Source organism: Equus asinus, chromosome 1, assembly GCF_041296235.1.
Source record: "Equus asinus isolate D_3611 breed Donkey chromosome 1, EquAss-T2T_v2, whole genome shotgun sequence".
In the NCBI taxonomy this organism is placed as follows: domain Eukaryota; kingdom Metazoa; phylum Chordata; class Mammalia; order Perissodactyla; family Equidae; genus Equus; species Equus asinus.
This window is the reverse complement of record NC_091790.1, coordinates 167,947,946-167,968,461: the sequence shown is the minus strand read 5'-3', so window position 1 is coordinate 167,968,461 and position 20,516 is coordinate 167,947,946.

The window sequence follows — 20,516 nt, the reverse complement described above, 5'->3', positions numbered from 1 at the left end:
ACTCCTTCTATATACGCCAGATTCATGAGTGTAAAAGACTGATACTCCTGGTTCAGAAACTTCTCCTGAGAAGCGTTTGAATGGATTTCTATTATAAGACAAGTTTACCTTAAAGAAGAGCTTTGTTTTACTGAGTGACCTAAATATACAGTGTTGAGGTACTTTTACATTAAATATTTTAAATATAGGGCATGGTGCCTTGCATTTAATATGTATCTCAATAAATAATTTTTGAAATTAATATTTAAATATATGTAAAGTAGAGTAGAACGGAATGGTGGTGGCAAGACATAAAATGGCTTGTTTTCAGGTTGGCCACAGGCTAGTGCCCTCAGTTTCTTTTGTTGTTTAACAGAATGTTATTTGCAAACAAGGTTGCTAGTATGTCTCCTACTTTTAAGTATTTAAGTTGTGCTTCATTAATGAGTGCTTATGGGGCTTTTCCACTCCAAGTAACACCCACTTAATTTTACTTTGCACAAAGTAAGATAATGTACACCAAGTGCAGAGTCAGCCATAAAAACAATTGTAGAAATAAGTGGACCCATGGATAGGAATGAGAACACGGTCAGACAGCGATTGGATAGTGAATACATTTGTCTATGCTAATAAGCATGTCATACAGCAATAGATCATCCAAGACCAGTTTGACCATATTTCATATTTTCTCCTCATTATCTGAGATATGTAAGCTATTGGCAACACAATACCCCTTAGGTAATTGTTTTTTTGGAATATCTGGCTCAATATAAGTAGTGCTTTGGTTTATGAGGATTAAAGAATATTTTCTTTCTTACAAGGGTTACCCACACTTGGTTGAGATGATGTGACTTTGACACATGAGTGAGGAATTGGTAGCGTATATCCTTGAAGCAGCCACTGGGCTCACAGACTGTTAAGCACCATGGGAAACCCAACAGTTAAGATGATTGTCCAGGAATGTTGTTAGGAAAGATAGAAAGTATTTCGGATGTACAATGTTTCAAAAGAAAAGCAATTGTGCTTGAGGAAAATTGTTTACATTACTTTCACCTGCTACAAAATAAATGGAATATGAATTTCAAAATTTCTATTCTCATAGAGAAAATAAATATCAGAGATGATCTACCAAAAGCATAAGTTCAGAGATAGGTTAGTGTAAATTAGTCAGTGATTCATTCATTTAGTTTTCATTGAGAATCAACTCTGTACTAAACTCTGCTATGCATCTACTAAAATTGTGGTCACTTTTAAAGTGTCTTAGGTGACCACATAAAATTAAAACAACACAATGAAAATCTCAAAATTGGGGCAATTTAAAAACTTTTCTGCCAGTCAGGATAAGCACAAAGTAAAACTTTTATATCATAATTCAGAATTCTGAGTACTGATACTGATTCTGATACTTTTGAGCCCAGATGTTTCCTAGTCATTCCCTGTTTCAGTGTTATTAGCTCTAGCATTAACATAAACGTATATACAGAGCCTTTTCTGAATGTGGCTCTGTTATAGGTGTTGTGAATTAAGGAAAATAAGAGATGCTTTATTTCTGGGAGTGTATAATCTAAACTTGATTGAATTGGATGCGACTGAAGAAGTTCAGTTTCAATTTGCTATAGTTTATTATTGTGGTTCTGCAAATAACAACAACAAAAACTGAACTCAAAAAGCCATCTTAAACCATGGCAAATCAGGTAGATTAAATGTTGAGTGATAATCAATTTGCCTCTCATTCAGCTGTATCCTATGATAGGTAGAATTGTATTCAGTTGAACACTGATTTATTAAGAACGACAAGGGCTACAAAGGTCTATAAGACATGGTGAGTTCTCTCTCAAGTAACCTACTTTCTAATAGCAAGATACGACAAGAATATTATATGTAGATTATGATCAATTCAACAAGAGAAATATAAATGAAAGACTGTAAGTATTTAAAGGAAATAAATACCACCAAGAATTGGGTGACTCCAAATTTGGAATGGTTAATGGAGGACATGAATAGAAAGAAAAATGCACAGAAGTGAGGGCCTGAAGGAGGGTGGAGTAATTGGGAGGAGGAAGGGTGAAAAAAGATGCAGTTTGGGCATCTCTTTGGGAAGGAAGATCGTGGATTTTGTAATCAGTTCTGTCACTACCTGTGTGATCTTAGGTGAATTACTTGAGATAATTGGTTAATGAGCCTAATGTGAAAAAAAGAACGACTGGATTGCCCAGGAATCTCTAAGGTTCTTTTTAGCTCTGAAATGGTTTGATTCTCTGGGTATTAGCATAAGTAATTGTAAGGCATGCATATTTATACTCACAGAATTAGGAACATGGGTTTATCAAGTAGGTGAAACGTAAAAGATTTGTGTCTGTATTTCATGACGTTAAATGGAGACATTGTTATGGCATATTAGAATTGTGAAATTTCGTACAGACATGGAGTTGGGAAATACAAGAGGTGGCAGATTTGAAAGGCTTGTTCTGATGTGTGGCCAGAACTACATGACTGAGTGGGACCACAGAGCATGTGATCAAGACTTAAAGTGATGACGAAGGGAAACGGAAACCAATTGACCAGGGTGTTTTGGGAAATGGATGTGATTCAGGTAGTGCTTGAGGGGAAAGATTTTGCTACTCAAGTTTAGAAGATGAATGGGGATGAGGCGAGCTGGAGATAGGGTCAGGAGTTAGTCTGTATGATGCTGTGGTTTATGAGTAGAGAGAAAATGTGTCACACTGTAGAAGATCAACTGACAGTTTCTTTTGTACCAACTCTTCGGCATGGTATGGAGAAGGTGAGCAAGAGATAATGCATTGTTTTTGAGTCTGAGCTAGCCAAGGAAAGTTGGTTTATAGAGAGTTAGAAAAGACTGGGTAGGTCAAGTAGTACACAATATTGCTTAGTAATTATATTTTTTATCACCAAAGAAATGGCACAGTGTTATATAATTTTAAATCTTAAGTTTTATTTTAGTTTTCATCACTAATTTTTATTAACTTATTTTATGGCATATTTATTATTTCCAGTTTTATTTCATTTTTTTTCTTTTTTGATAAGTAATTTGGAAACTACACATATAAAAAGTACTCGCTTCAGTTGAGGAGACATTCTTGGCTTGGTGAGACTAAGAGTAGCTAATAATGAATGTTTTAAAAGAATGTCTCCGTTACTACTGTGACAAATGTCTCAACAAGTGAGGCATCTAGATAAACGTAAAATTAATGAGCAGCACAACATTTCAAAGCTTTGATTTGTACATATAAAAATAAAAGTTATTCATGCTTGTGAATGGATTTGGGGGAGATCAGGATTTTATAGTTCAGATGTTTTCAACAAATGATAGGAAGCTTTATATAGGACAATCCGTCCATGATTTTGACCCGTTGCATCGAGCTTTTTTTCAGTTAGGTCTAAGTCACATCACATTTTAGAAACAAAATAAATAACACCAGGCAATCTTTTAACCCAAGATAGCGGATCTGCTAGCTAGACTTTGAGCTCCTAAAAATCATAGATCACAGTTTATAAATGTTTATGAACTTAGTACTTGCACACAGAGGGTGTTCAATATATATTTGTGGAATTGAACTAAATATATATGTGTGCGCCTTATATGTATCTCCACACATATATTTTTTCATATCAGTGTAAAAAATAATATTCTCTCTTTTATGAGAAATTCCTTTGAATTCACAGCAAATTGTAATCAATGTAAGAGGCAGGCTTCCAGAACTCCTCCAACTTCAGGACTGTGTGACAGATCTGCAGGGTAAGTTTGAGCCACCGCCCCAGCCATCTAGATGGATCAGCCAAAAAGCCTGCTGTCACCTTGGAAACCACTATTATACAGCTTGGCCTGGGGTGTGTGTCTTTGATGGCAGTGGGTTTGGGAAATGAAAGACAGGCTGTGGAGGTGCAGAAAGGCCAGTTGACCTTAAGAGAATGAAAATGGGCTGGCACACTGGAAAAGCCAACAGAGGACTTGCTCAGAGACAACTGGGGAAAATACTGTACTAATTATAGCGTTAGAGCAAAAAGAATATCACCAATCTTCAGTTTTACTTTTAAGGGGTTATTTTCTGTAAAAGTTTAATCTCAAACGAAAGATCATCTGACCTGGGTTCTATTCCTTACATCACATGAGGGATATTCACTTTTGAGTCGAGTAATATTTCCTCTTCTCTTTTCTATAATTAAAAAAAAGTTCAATGGTAACATTTACTTTGCTTTCATGGAACTAGTGAAAAAGAAATAAAGGCTATGATGTGCTGGGATGACATATAATTCTAACATATTTAGATACCACTGCCAGTTTTTTAGGCACAAACAGGTATGTGGTTGACATAATGTAACACATATATAATATTATATATAAAATATTATTCATGTTCTCTAATATATATGATATGTAACAATATATAATACATAATTTCTATTATGTATAATTATATATAATTTATATACATAATATAGTATGTAGGTATGTGGTGAATATAAGGCCAATCTTCCTCACCCCCCCAAAAAAATTGTCAGTATTTAAAAACAGTTTTGTCCTAATAAAATTTTTTCTATTACTTCCAAAAAAGATTGTAGCATTTTAACAAAATGACAGAGCTGAACAAGTTGTTCAACTTAGAGAAAATATGAGTCCTTACCAAGGAAGGACTTAAGAGGGTTGGAATAATTGAGCTGGTAGCTTACTTTCTCCAGAGTCTACGATAAGTTAAATTTTCAACACTTCTGAAATAACTATAACAAACATGTCACAGAATATTTCAGCTAGGATAACTATGTAATATAACCTCTGTGTTGCCTTCCTAGCCTGTCTTATTTCTGTAGCAAAAACGAAAAGTAGAACTCTTCCCATAGAAGCAATCTAAACACAAGTGATGCCGCTGCTAACAGGAGTTAGGGAATTTTTAGGCTTTTCAATTTATGGATAAATAAATGATTTCAGTTTAAATAAATAAGCCACTCATTTATTATGGATTTACTTTTATGGGTGTCTCATCTTTTCATTTCAGGGATTTAAAAAATTAATTCTTTTAAAAATATAATTTCTGCAATTTGAATGGAAGTGTGGGAATTTGGAAACCATCTGGCATCATCTTGTGATTTAGCTCCAAATACTGCTGATTTTTCCAGTGTGTGCATCAATTTTATTTTCATCCTAAACTTTGACTTGCATTATTTTGGCAAAAGAAGCCACATCGTATTCACCACACCAGGCGAGTCAGACAAGATTCAAGTGCTGAAACTTCCTTGGCGGCATGTTGTGAAGCGTTCTTTGACTTAGCAGCTTGAGAGTCTGGCAGCTAGAGAGCAAGAAGATTGTGGTCCCTACTCTCGTTGAGCTCTCTGCGCTTCCCCTAAATACACACTGAGGCTGGCACAGTTGCCCTGGAAGGATGAAGTCACTGGCAGTCTGCTTCATGGGTACACATCTGCATCCAGCTGAGGACTGTTCCACCCCCAAGCTGCCTTTCTTTTCTTTTCTTTTCTTTTCTTTTTTTGAGGAAGATTAGCCCTGAGCTAACATCTGCCACCAATCCTCCTCTTTTTGCTGAGGAAGACTGGCCCTGAGCTAACATCTGTGCCCATCTTCCTCTATTTTACATGTGGGACGCCTACGACAGCATGGCTTGACAAGCATTGCATAGGTCTGCACCCAGGATCTGAACTGGCGAACCCCGGGCAGCCAAAGTGGAATGTGCAAACTTAACTGCTGCACCACCAGGACAGCCCCTCAAGCTGCCTTTCTGCTTGCTCACTAGATGGTGACTAGGGAGAGACTTTCCTGTGTCTTCTGTTCAAATCTCCATGTATAATTCATGGTCAGTGTAATTTTATGTTTTTGAGTATTTATTTTTTTCTGTAAAAAAAACATAATAAAGTAAGTTCAATATCATATAGCATCAAATAGTTTTCTTGTTAAACGTAAATAGTCTATGTTAAATACTGGTAAGTAAATAAAAAGGAAAAAATAGTAAGTATTTGACAAATTCAGTTTATACTCTAAATTCTAGCCAAGGTCACATAGAGTGATCTGGCCTTTGCATGCCTTCATCGCCTACCATTCTTTACATTCATAGAATATGTTACACTTTTTCATGCCTCAGTGCTTTTCATCTGCTGCTCCCTCCTTTGAGATCTCTCTTCCTTCATCTATCTGTCTAACAAATTTCATCAAGTCTCAAGTCATCTCCCTTAAGGGAGTTAAATGCCTCTAACTTCTTCCCCCATAGCTGTAGGTGTTTTTCATCTCTGTATCTCCCAACACGCAACACAGAAAAACAGTAGGTGCTGCATAAATGCTAATTTGTTCCTCCTACTCTACCATCTGATAGTATGGAGGATGTCTATTACGCTTTCCTGTCAAACCTTGTTTCGTGTCACTGATGGGGGGAAAAGTAATCCAGGAGGAAGTAATTTTGGTACAATGTAAATTTCACAGGGGCAAAGATTCATCTCTTTAGTTCACAACTAGTCTAAACTCTTAGAACAATGCTTGGCACAGATTAGAAGCACAATAAATTGTGTAGAATGAATAAATTTTCAAATTATATCTTTACATTTTTCATGGTTATCCATTTCGACCATTGTCAAGTACCCCAATCTGTCAAGCAGCTTCCAGGTTAAAATAATTTTTGTGAATTTATAAGATATAGAATTAAAAACAGCCATGGATCTCCAAATCTGCCAATTTTTTTGTGGTTGCTGCTTTTCTCGGGCAAAGAAAGTGACAGCTTTAGGAGAAAAAAAAAGGTAAATTAAAAAAAAACACCCAAATATCAATTTACTGAGATGGAATCCCAAGCAGCACTTGTCTAAATCACTTGTCTCCCATGCTTGGAACTTCATTCCTGCTAACACTCAGCACAACACTTTCTGTCATTTTTCAGTACTCTCATTTTGATATAATCAGAAAATGTAATTAAAGCTCATTTTTTATCAATTGGTAAATACTCAGTTAAATACTTTGCCCACCATTAAACCCAGTGCCTTCCAGTGTATGAGATCATTGATCGTGGGGTGACGGGGACCTTGTCCAACTGAATCTATTAATATTAATTTATGGTTAATGTTTGCTTAATCTAAAAATCAATTTTCAATCTACAGGATTGTGTTCATATCCAAACCAATTTGTATTAATTTTGGAAGTCAAATATCAGGGGACATCATGTCAAAATTGTTAACGAAAACTTAATATAGAACACCCATTGTATTTTATTCATATCACATCCTTCAATTGGGTAATGCTGTTAAGTAAAAGAAGACCTATTAAGTATAGCTTTGACACATTACTGGCTTATTGCTCTTGATTTCATTACCCACTCTCCAGATACTTGGATATATCACCTCAATATTTTTTGTTCTATTTTGATTGAATGACCACTGACATCAATAGGCATTATATCTCTTCAAGAGAGATGTGGTTTTTATAAATGACTCAGTATTTTGGTCAGCCATGTTCTTTAAGATAAAAATCATACAGTTGTGCTAAAACGGATGTTATTCAAAGTTCTGTATCAGTTTTATCATTAGTATCGAGTTTTTTAAGCTTGAAGCACTTTCCAGCGATCCATCTATATTTTCCTTTCCCACTGGGCAGAGTTAAAAAACTAAAACACTGACTGAGATGAAGAAGACCAGATGAAAGTTTTTCATTTTTATATTCTTTATTTAGGATATTGTTTTTATTAAAACTGTTTATAACCTGATAACATAAAATGCTTTCACTTCAATATTTTTTACCCCCTGTAAAAGGGGGTATGTGAAGAAAGCATGTTCTTTTTTATTCATTACCCATATTCACTACAGAATTTTCTTCAGAGATGCACTCAGATCAGACTTCCATAAGCCTATTTTAAAGCTTCCTCATTTTGTGTATGCTTATCATTTCGAAAAGAAACTACAGGCATTTTAATTATAACATCATAATACAGTCTCATTCATTAGTGAAGATTAACATCCTTTCTCAATACTCCATGCCCATTATTTTTTAATTATCTCAAATGTGGCTTGTGCCCAGAGTTTCTCATTAGGACAAATTCATATTTTCTTTACCATTGTTTTGCAGTTCGTTCAGAACCCACTAGTGATAAATATGGCTTTTAGTTTCTAAGATCTATTCTGAAGGCTGAGGTTGGGTAGGAATCTTATTATCTTTTATAACCCCATGTTATTTGTGGGATTTTCTTTTCACTTGATCCTGCCACTTTGAGTGGAAATCCTTTGAGGTATTAGGGGGAATTCCTGCTACTCCTATGTTTATTCAGATGGACCTAATATCAACACCCCCCAAAAAAAATCCTTGTTGAAATATAAAATTAGAGGAATCTGGGCTGTTCCACTAGATTCCAAGAAAGTGTAACAGGCCAAAATGTAGGTTTATTACAGAATTTATCTATTCACGGCCATAATAGAGAAATCGCCTCCAAAATTCAACCCTCTTAAAGGCATGTGACCTTTAAGTTTGTATTTTCTCTTTGAAAAGTAAAATAAAAATTGATTTCTAAAGGTAACATAGGTAGAAAATGAAGTGATGTATAAAATTTTAAGTAAGAAAGTGGAAATCCTTTGAAATTGTACAACCCAAGGATGACTGAGATTAACATTTTGAAATAGTTTCAGGTTTCTCTCAATGCACTTGTGTCCATTTATTTGATCATTTATTCAACAAGTACTTATTGTGTACTTAGTATGATGTAGTCATGATTCTAGACTTAGAAAGGCGTGTGTGCGGAATATTAAACCTCTACTTTGTGGAGCTAATTTTGATGAGAGTAATTATAAACAAAGAAATACACAGCAAAATGTCAGGTCAACATAAGTTCTGTGAGGGAACATAAAGCAGAGTAAAGAGATAAAGAATGACTGGAAGTGGGACCTATTCCACTAATGGGTAATCAGGAAAAGCTTCTCTGAGGAGTAGACATTGGAGCAGAGCCCTCAACTGAGGGAAGGGCCATCAAATGTCTAGAGAATAAACAGATCGAGAAGAGGGCAGTGTCCTCCAGTTCAAAGAAAGGAATGTGCTTGGCGGGTAAGAAGGACATTAGAAGGGCCTGTGCTTATATGCTAGAGTGATAATGTTGGATAGGTAAGAGGGCAGGTGCCTCATAGGCTAAGGCACAAGAGCAGAGTTTTTATTATAAGTGTGATTGAAGCCCTTGAAGGTTTTGAGTGGAGAGTGACGTGCTTCACATTTTTGAAAAAGATCACTCCAGCTACTGTGAGAAGAATAGACAATAGGTATGAGTGGACACAGGAAGACTCGCACATTCTCACAGTGTTGTGTAAATGTTATCAGAATAAATCTGTGACTTTTCATTTAATATTCACAGACCCGTTTACATGTCGTGTAGGTTTGGCCAGGGTTCCTCAACAGTGGCACTATTGAAATTTTGGGCTAGATAATTCTCTGTTGTGAGGGGCTGCCCTGTGCATTGTAGGGTGTTTAGCACCTTTAGCCACTAGATGTCAGTAGCACTTCCTTCCCCGTTGTGTCAACTAAAAATGCCTGCAGACGTGGCCAAATATCTCGAGTAGGGCAAAGTCATCCCTGACTGAAAGCTGGAATAGGCAATGCTGTAGTAAGAAAACCCTCCAAATTTCAGTAGTTTAACACAGGCGCTTATTTCTCACTCGTGCAGAATCTGCAGTGACCCCAACGTTTTTCAAGGGTGGCTTCCCTCTAAGTTGTGGGATCCAGGCAGTTTGTATCATGTAGAAATACCATCTGGCTTTCAAGTGACCAAGGCGGGGAAGAGAACTAGATTTAATACTTCTGCCCAAAGTGACTTACTTCACTTTTGCTCATGTTCTGTTGGCTAAAACTCATAACACAACTTCTTTTAACTACAAAGAGGGGAATATGTGGGTGTCTGATGACCAAGAAATGTCTCTGCTTTACTTCTGGGCACCAAGTATCCCTAGTCTAAAGCACTTCTAGAATTCTGCTGGGCAGGAGTGCAAGGAGTCTGGGATTAGGCTTCTGGAGCTGCTCTTGAGTCTGAGTTTCCCAGACTCTACTCATCATGAGGTTGGTTTTTCTTTCTTTCCATCTTTGGGCACATGTGAAGGTTTTAGCATTATACTGTCTTTTGTGGCTGCATAGCTCTGTCAGTCTAATTTCTCACCATGGAGAATTGTTGTGAGATTGTAAAGAATCTCACCAAGATTGCTTTAAGCGTTGAACAATCACAGCTTTTTAAGGCAAAATGTATGGTTTTTTGGCAACATATCTCTCTCACTCTATCTTTCGTATTACTCTCATTTCCATGTGCCAGTAGCCTCATCTATAATTATTTTCTAGGCATAGTCCTTCCATCTGTATTATTTCTTTCCTTTCTTGCCTTCAAAGGTCTTTCTTTGTTAATTTTATGGTATGTAATGTGAGACCATCTGGAACAAGGAGTAGGAAGGTCATACCTATTAAGTTTTTAATATCTGTATTTATTTGTATTATTCCAAAACAAGTGCAAGGTTTCTTCAAGGACGTAGTAACTATTACTTATAGCAATAGCTGGATTGCTTCCCTTTGCCTCAATTTTCACTCCTTCTTGGGTGATGTGATGAAAGCCAGATAGAAGTCACACTATATGTACAACCATACATCACTTAACGACAGGGATATGTTCTGAGAAACGCGTTGTTAGACGATTTCATCGTTGTGCAAACATATACAAACCTAGATGGTATAGCCTACTACACACCTAGGCTATATCGTATAGCCTATTTCTCCTAGGCTACAAACCTGTACAGCATGTTACTGTACTGAATACAGCAGGCAATTGTAACAAAATGATAAGTAGTTGTGTATCTAAACATAAAAAGTGCAGTAAAAATACAGTATAAAAGATAGAAAATAGTGCACCTGTAAAGAGCGTTTACCAGGAATGGAGCTTGCAGGACTGGAAGGTGTGGGTGAGTCAGTGAGTGAGTGGCGAGTGAACGTGAAGATGTAGGACATCACTGTCACTACTGTAGACTTCATAAACACTGTGCACTTAGGTGACACTAAGTGCCTGAGGAGGTGTCACTCTTTTCAGGAATATGTCCATGGTGGTTTGCTTGGTTTGTTTCTTTCTTCCATCATAGATTTGCTTGTAAGCAGATAATGTACATGAACATTCCTCCCCATTAATGAAAACCTTTCAGGCTTGGGGTCCACGTTTACAAACTTTTTAAGGAGGTCTTCAAAAACTTCTGCTAAACCATTCACAGTGAATTTTCTTGGGGGTTCTTCTTTTTCTTCTGCAGTTTCCTTTTCTCTTGCCTCTTCATTAGCTATGCATTCCTGTTTCAGTTCTAACAATTGCTCATTAGTCAATTCCTCAGGAAACATCTCGAGGAGCTCCTCATGTCATCCTCAACTACACTCATGTTAAAGTTGTGTGCCATCTCAACCACAGCTGTGTTGATTTTTGCAACCTCCTCATCCTTGGCAAGTCCTCTGAAGTCATGGGTGAACCTCTTGAGTGTTTTCCTCCAGATGCCATCCATACGCTCCTTGGTGACATCACCCCAAGTCCAAACAAGGTTTTTGATGCAGTCATAGAGGTTGTAATCCTTCCTGAATTGCATCAATGTCTACTCAGCGTATTCTTCAGTTGCAACAATAGCCTGGGCAAAGGTCCTCCTTAGGTTGCAGGCCTTAAAAGCTGCTATAAATCCTTGATCCATTGGTTGGATCAAAGAGGTGGTGTTTGCAGGGAGAAACACTGCTTTGATCTTGGGATGAAGATCACCAATAAAAGGAGGATGTCTGGGAGCATTATCAACAATAAGCAAAATCTTGAAAGGTATGTTATTCTCCAAATGGTACTTCTCCATTTTGGTGGCACAGAAATTCAGGCAGGCCTCTTGGAAGAGGAGCTGGGTCATCCATGACTTCTTATTGCTCCTGTAGTACACTGGCAATGAGTGCTTATTGATATGCTCAAAGGCCCTGGGGTTCTCACTGTGTCAGATCACAAAAGGTTTCAATTTGTAGCCCGCAACATTGCCCCTAGGCAAGATTGTTATCCTATCCTTTAAAGCTTGAAACCTGGCATTGACTTGGCCTCCTTATGGTTGAAAGTCCTTTCAGCCATCAGTTTCCAGAATAGGGAGGATTCATTCATATTGAATATTTGCTCTGGCAAGTAATTTTCCTCCACAATCAGCTTCTCTAGAGTTTCCAAAAGTGTTTCAGCTGCCTTTACATTAGCACTCTCAGACTCACCACTCACTTTCACATTATGTAATGAATAAGGAGTCTTGAATCATTTAAACCACCCAGAGCTACCAGTAAATTCATCATCCATATTTCGGTCCAGCTTTTTCTTTTTATTTTTTAAAAGATTGGCACCTGAGCCAACATCTGTTGCCAATCCATTTTTTTTTCTTCTTCTCCTCAAAGCCCCCCAGTACATAGTTGTATATTCTAGTTGTAGGTCCCCTTGGTTGTGCTATGTGGGACGGAGCCTCAGCATGGCCTGATGAGAGGTGCTAGGTCTGTGCCCAGGACCTGAACCAGTGAAACACTGGACCACTGAAGTGGAGCAATCGAACTTGACCACTTGGTCACAGGGCTGGCCCAGGTCTGGCTTTTTCTTTCAACAGTATAGACAAAGTTTTTGCTGTGGCCATGATCGTCATGGTGCTGAAAGGGATACTCTTCTTTCTATGTCTGGTTTTCAATCCAGGTCATTAGAAGTTTCTCCACAGCTGATATAGGCCCTTCTCAAATTTTTGTTAGTCTCGTTGCCTTCAGTGAAGCAGATCCTTTAACAGCTTCTATCACTTTATTCTTGTTCTTCAAGATCATAGCTGTGGTGGAATGGGACATGCCTGACCGGCAAGCAGTACCTATCACTGATTTTCTACCTTTGTAGAAAAGCCTTTAATCACTTTTAATTTTGCTTTCGGGTCAAGCACTCAACATGGCCTCTTACTGGCAACATTAGCAGGGGATTTTGTAGGCTTACAGTCCATGATGAGCAAAACAACATGAAATTAAATCAAGCACAAGAGAAAGTGATGCAATCAAGAAACATGGTAAACACAAGATATATGAGGCTGCTTCTGGCATAACAGCATATTGTTTTACAGTAAACTTTTCTTTAAAGTAGAAAGAATACACTTTCGAATAACAGTAGAAATTATAGTAAATACATAAACCAGTAACATAATTGTTTATCATTATCAACTATTATGTACTGTAAATGATTGTAAATCACCACAAATAGGTGAGTAATGTATTGTGCTATGACACTGTGATGGCTATGACGACACTAGATGATAAGAATTTTTTGGCTCTATTATAATATTATGAGACTACCATCGTATATGTGGTCCATCGTTGGCTGAAATGTCGTTATACAGCACATGACTGTACCTGGATCTTTAAGTGAGGAACACCAAAAATATGAAGCTGAGAGCTTATATGGAAGGAGAACTGTTCTTCTTTTCCTCCTGAGAGAGGAAGAGTAACCTTTATCCCTCATGTAAACTAATTCTCCTTAGAAAGAGAAGGCAAAATATCCTTGGTTCTTACCCTCTGATGTGTAAGTAAACATCTGGGGGTGAGAAAGTGGGATTAGGGCAGTCTTTTCCAGTTTACAAGCCCTGGAATATCTCCATGGCCCCAGGTCTCATTCTGTTTTGATAGATAACACATACCTATGTTACGGAGGTAATCTCTAATCCCGCCCTAAATTATATTGTTTATTCAGTTGTCTTTCAAATTCCAAGTCCTTTCCTAAACCCAGTTTTTAGCAAAATGTGTTTCAAAAACCTTAACATGAAAATGTTCACTTTCTGGCAATGTCTTTAACCTAATTTTAGCCCTGAAACTATTCAATCTGCTGATATGTTTTACCGAGTATTTTTCACTCAACGTCCTTTTTTGCAACTTTCTCAAAATAATAGCTTTTTATTGAAAGTAAAATTCAATTACAAATGTCAAAGCTATTTATATTTGCCAAGAAATAATAGGAGAAAAGTTTGTGGAATGATAGTTTAAACTTCTAAAGTGTTATTTTATTACCACTGTATATTATACCATATTCATAGTATTAATGTAGAAAATCTTGATAAATGTACTCGTTATGATATTATTTACTATATTAATTTAGTACTCATAGTTATGTTGGATTAACAAGAAAGTCCAATATCTGTACATTTTCATTTTTATAAGCCTTTTCTGTCCCAGAGAAAGTTTGTATATATGCTTAATGCATATTGTCTGATTACTAAAATTCTTCAATTGCTTTTTGAATAGCTTTATATTCCACAGTGACTGAATTTATTAACAAAAAATATTCTGTAGTCTTTTCTATAAAGTACTTGGTATCACATCTGAAACATGATTTATAACATAAGATTATATTTAAGAGAAAAGCTTTATTTCCCCATAAGATCATATTTGATAAGATTTTCCCTGAGTATGGATTCTTTGATGTATAATAAGTTCTGATTTATTGTTGAACACATTCACACTTTCAAGTGTTCATAATGGTTCACTCTCATTTTAATTCTCTTTTGCTCCCAAGTGCTTGCCTTTTTGGTTCTGGCATTCACAGCATTATCACTGATATGACTGACTTTCTCTGGGCCTGCAGCCCATATCCAGCTTCACCCTGTCCTGTAAGGGGCTTTATGTGAGGTTATGTGGCACTCCATTGTGTACAACCAAGCTCTTTTCTCCTGTCACCTCTTGTGCACCATACAGGCCTGAGGGTCTACACACTGTTGGTGCTTTCTGATCCTTAAAACACAACCTTGAGGAACAGCCTCATGCGGGCCCTAGAGTTGGCCCCAGGTCTATTTGGACAGGAAGTTACAGGTCTGGGGTACAAGAAGCATATTTTAGAAGGGACATCATAGGCTTTGGGAGGGTCTTTCAGTGCCGATGAAGAGAAATGGCTTGAAGAGGGCCAAAATGGGCCTTTCAAATTGTGGCACCTGAGAAAGGAGTGCCAGTCATAGGTCTAAATATGTTATCGGTATGAGCTTTCTGACAACTAATGACATAGAACTTTTCGCTGAAGTCATTCCCACATGTAGTACTTATATCACATTTCTTCCCTGTGTGTGTTCTCTTATGTAAAGTGACATATGTGAAAGGTTTTATCAGAATTATTACATTGATATAGTTTCTCTGTATGTTTGTAATGAGGACTGACTGCTGACAGGTTTTCTTACAAATATTACATTCATAGGGTTTCTCCCTAGTGTGTGTTTGCTAATTTTTAGTGTGATGGGATTTCAAACGGAAGATTTTCACCACTTTTATTACATTCTTAGAGCTTCTCTCCTCTGTATTTTTATGTTCTCTGATAATCAATGAGGGCTGACTTTTAGTAAGAGGATTTCCCACATTCATTACATTCATAGAGTTTCCCCATTATCTGAACACTCTTAGGTAAAATAAAAACTGTTGTTTTCAAAGCTTTTTTCATGTTTATAGTCAAGGTCGTAGTTCAAATTTCCAATCTTCTAATGCTGAATAAGGTTATAATTATGGACTTTCTCATTGTATTGTCAGGTTCTAGTCAGGAAAACAGAAATCATATTACGTGTTTCTATAGATAGAATTTAATATAGGGATTTGGTTAAAAAGGTATTGAGGGGACTAATAAACTGAAAGGGAATACTGACAAACCACAGAGGTAATAATTGTTGGAAGAAGATACAATCTCTAGGACTGGGGAACAATGGGAAGAAGCTGAGAATATTACAAGTTAGAAACATGAAGGAGTGGTCTTTACAGGTGGGATTCAGACTTCTAAGGGATAGTTGTTGCCCAGTTGTTGTTGGCAAGATATGAAAGGAGGACCCCTGCAAAGCTGGGGCTCAGACCTCTGAAAAGGGGACACTTTGACTGTTGCTGGTACATCTGATAGACCTTGAGCAGGCTGGTCCAAAAGAAATCAGGGACTTGGAACTAACTACCAATTCCAGGATAAAGATCATGTCTGTGATGATGTTGATAGGAACAGGAAGCAACCGGGATGAATCAAGTCCCTTTCCCATCCTCTTACCTTATAGTCTCCTAGTTTCCCCTATTGGTAGAAGTCTTAGTTTAAGCATCATATAGCAGAGTCCAATGTAAACAACTTGTCAAAAGGTATCTGGCCAGTCTTCTAGCCACCCCCAAGGAATGATGTCAGTTTTGGACTCTGATGTTGGCACATTAAGTACTCAATAGTAGTGATAAAAGGATCAGATGAGAGGAAGTCTATTTGTTGACCCATGCAGAGCAGCCCCATGGACCTTTTATGTGGATCCATTGAGCAAGTACTGGGTAGCTGAGGAAAGAGACTAACAGACAAGAACAGAACATGCTATCTTTTCCATCTGATTTTTGAAATTCTCCTCTGCTGTGGATGCCTTTTGATGAGTGCTAACATGGGCTGCATACTTCATACTCTGTGCACATTGCAAAGGTTCATCCACACATCTCTTCTCCAGACCATCTTCTCACCAGTATTTCAACCTGTTTCCACGCTCTGACAACCCAGTCAAACCATTACCCACTGCCCACACTGACCATCTCTTGGTGCAGACAAATTGGAAAATCAAATGTATGGTTCAAAATTCTCCTCTTTGGAGAATTTCTTTTCAATAATGTTTTCCAAGGACATTCCTGAATGGAACAGAGATGCTACAAAAGTCCACTCCTTCTTGGTTCCAGGAATATACTGCAGAACTATCTATAAAAGTCTGAGTTTTCTTTGTCTTCAGTCAACTTGTCACTGGAATTTTCCATGAGGACACAGATGTAGCATGAGGGAGAAGAGACAATGCAAAAGGAGTAGTTGTGAAAAAAATAATTTTCTATGTAAGAGTACCATGGAGTAATGGTTTTACTCCCAACCCCTATGTGTCTGCATTGCATTTCTCCTGTTGGAAATTGCCAGGGGGCATATAATATCTCTGTGTTTCTTAGACACTGTAAGTATCATTAGATCTGATGTGTCAATAGGCTCAAGTAGCAGAATGGCTTGCATTGAAACTAACTTTAGGTCCCTCTGTTGCTCTGGGTCCCATTCAAAACTGTTAACCTTAGGGGTTGTTCAGTAAATTTGGTCAGAATAGCACATTCCAAAGTGGTATACATTGTCTCAAGAATTCAAAGAGACTTTCAATCATTGTATCTCTTTTTTAATAGTAAAAAGTGAAACTGCAGTAATTTTACTTTCATGTGGGAGGGAATGTTTCAATAACCAGATCCCAGAAACATCACTGAAATGATTGCCTCTGAATTTTCATAGGATTTCCCTCCCCCACCTTCTGACGCACAGGTGTCTTATTAAATCATCTAAGGTTGTTCCGGCTTCCTGCTTCTCAGGTCCAAATTTCATGATGCCATCAGTGCAGGGAAGAAATGTGGTATTCTGCAGATTTTCACTATGATCCAAACCTAGCCTGAGTAGAGTTTGGTAGAGAACTGGACAGTTAATTTGGCTCTAAACAACTTTCCACCCTGTTAAGTAAAAGCCGACTTCTCTTCGTGTTTCTTCGCAATGGTTGAAGAGGAAAAAAGCAACTTGTCAAGTCCACAGCTGCATCCCAGGTACTCCTGCTGCAGACCAAAAGCATAGGCTTGCTCCGTTTCTGGGCGCTCGCTTACTCGCTTACAGCGGGGACAGAGGGTCACGACCCCTGTGGGCAGGCTGTGGTCAGGATTAGAGGGCCATTGAGGTGGGGAAGTCTCTCTGCATCATTATGAGGCTGTAGGGGCAACCTGTCTGCTTCCACGTCTGGAGGCTGGCGGACTGGCTCTTCCTGGGGGCGGGGGCCACACAGTACCTGCTCAACCTCCCGCAGCCACCTGCACCCGCTGTGACTCTAGCCTTGTGTACCTGCCTCCTCTAAGACACTTCTGACTGGACCTCCACTGGCCAAGCTGGAAGACCAAGAAACAGGTGTTTGCCAACTATAACCTTCCAAACACGGACAGTAACTTAACATTACTTATGGAAGAGAGGATCAAAAAAGACATGGAGGCTTTTCCAGAAAATTCTAGCTGAGTGGCAGAAGTGAGGATTTGTAAACTGTGTGCAATATTACATTTAAATAAATGGATTGAATTCCAAAAAGAAAAAGGTGAAGTTGACACATTTGGAAATGAGAGAACTGTAGTGGTTATGAAACAGAGGCAGTAGTCAGTGAACACCACCACCGACTTCCCCACAAGCCCTTCTCTATTCCCACACAGGAAGCCCACTGTCTGGGATTGCCCTACCCGCCCAGGATTTGCTCCAGGACAACCTCGTCAGCCCTGACAGAAGGTTGGCTGTACTCTATCTAAATTCTGGTATATCCGGTTTCTAGCAGAAAATCAACTGCATGTCAAGGTACTATTAGTCATTAAACATAAAAGAAAGAAAAGAAAAAGCAGAGACCATTAGGCAAGAGGTATTCTGGACTGCTGGTCTAGCAATCCTGGTGGGCGAGAGAGCAGGAATATGATGCTGTGTGTACTTGGGTGTCCTCCCCAGAGAGGAGTCTGGCTCTGTCCTGGGAAGGCTCAGGGCCTCTGATGCCCAGCCTGGCTGCCAGGAGCCAGGGCACCAGAAGGAAGCTGGGAAACATTTCTCAGACATCAGCACACACACACTTGGGACTCCTCCCTCTTGGTGCCTCATGTTGTACTTGCCCTAAAGGGCTTCATGCATCCCACGCCCTCAGATTCTGGAAGAAGAATGCAGAGAAACTGGCTCATACCAGCAGCATACCATGTACCAAAGGCTATGATAATTTGCTCAAATAAGATGCTGTTTCTATAATAGCAGCTGTAATTGGTGTAATCACCTGATTAAGTTTATGATAGTACAGTTATTTGCTGAGATCCATCTGGTTTTTGCTGGTGGAAATTTCCCTAGGCATGTGGTATAGCTATGGTTTACTATTTTGGTAGGAGGAAAATCTAGGGGATTTCATTTGGTCTTACTTTTCATAATAGTCTTTATTCCATGACATAGGGAGCCACTATGGGGATTCTGCCAGTTGCTGAGTAGATCTGTTTAAATTATGTGTCTAGGAAATGGGAATATAATCACAGGATAGGTCCTTGGGCCCACTGAGTTCATTGTGATATAAAGTTGAATGAATACACCATTTATCAAATTACTACCATATTCCCTATTTTGTCTTGCAAAATACTGTGGCATTTGGGCATCCAGGGATGAAGACCAATTGAAAGCCTGTGTTTAATAAATTTTTAATGGTCTGTTCATCTCACCTTTCTCGTGTACCAGTCATCAAAGTAAATGCCCACCTTTGGGCAGACTAACAGAAAGATTTATAGTATATACATGTGGCGGTTATTCAGGGTCATTCCTCAAGGGGAACTAGCCTTCCCATCAATCAAGGGCTTTAGGTCTGTAAACTGTCTTTGATCTATAAAGTGGGTAAGTAGCTATGACTTCAGTTGTGGTGACTCAAGTCTGGTGTTTGGACACCAGACCAAATGTTTTTTTTACCGTTATGTAGATGAAGTAATGTCTTAGTCTGTTCAGGTTGTATAACAAAATACCATAGACTGAGTAGCTTATAAACAACAGAAATTTATTTCTCACAGTTCTGGAGGCTGGAAGTCCAAGATTAGGGTGCTAGCATGGATAAGGTTTTTTTTTTTTTTTTGAGGAAGATTAGCCCTGAGCTAACATCTGCCACCAATCTTTTGCTGAGGAAGACTGGCCCTGAACTAACATCCATGCCCATGTTCCTCTACTTTATATGTGGGACACCTGCCATAGCATCGCTTGATCAACAGTGCATAGGTCTGTACCCGGGACCTGAACCAGCAGACCCTGTGCCGCCAAAGTGCAACATGCAAACTTAACCACTATGCCACCGGGCTGGTCCTATGGATATGTTTTGATGAAGAACTTTTTCCAGTTTGTAGACTTCTCATTGTGTCCTCCCATGATGGAAGGGACAAGGGAGCTTTTGGGGCCTCTTTTATAAGGGTATTAATGTCGTTCATGAGGGTTCCACCCTCTTGACCTAAACACCAAAGGCCCCACCTTCTACTAGCTTTTCTTTGGGTATTAGGATTTCAACATATGAATTTTGGGGAGACACAAACATTCAGACAATAGCAAGTAATATTTAGTAGGCTGCCCATATATTTCATTTCTAAAGGCACCATGATCAATTAGACATTGGTAAAAAGATAAAACCCCCAAAATCCATGTTCAAAACATTCACATTGCGACTTCATCCTTGCAGCATATTACAATAATTACCGCTTACCTCTTACCTGGAAGTTAAACACTGCCACTTGTCCATTAATATTCTGGGAAATCATCTTTTGCTTTGAAATCAGGATGTTCAAAAACTGAACTTCCCGTTTCTTTCTGAAAACTACAGTGAAGATTTACCGCTCCCTCACCAGTGCTTTTAAGTAATAATTACCCAACAGATACATGCAGCAGCCCTTGGTATCTCAGAGCACTTGAATCAACACACTTTCACAATCAATCACAGATAATCATTTAATTAGTGGTGATAGTATGGATTATCATGAATTACTAGCATCCTGTTTCATA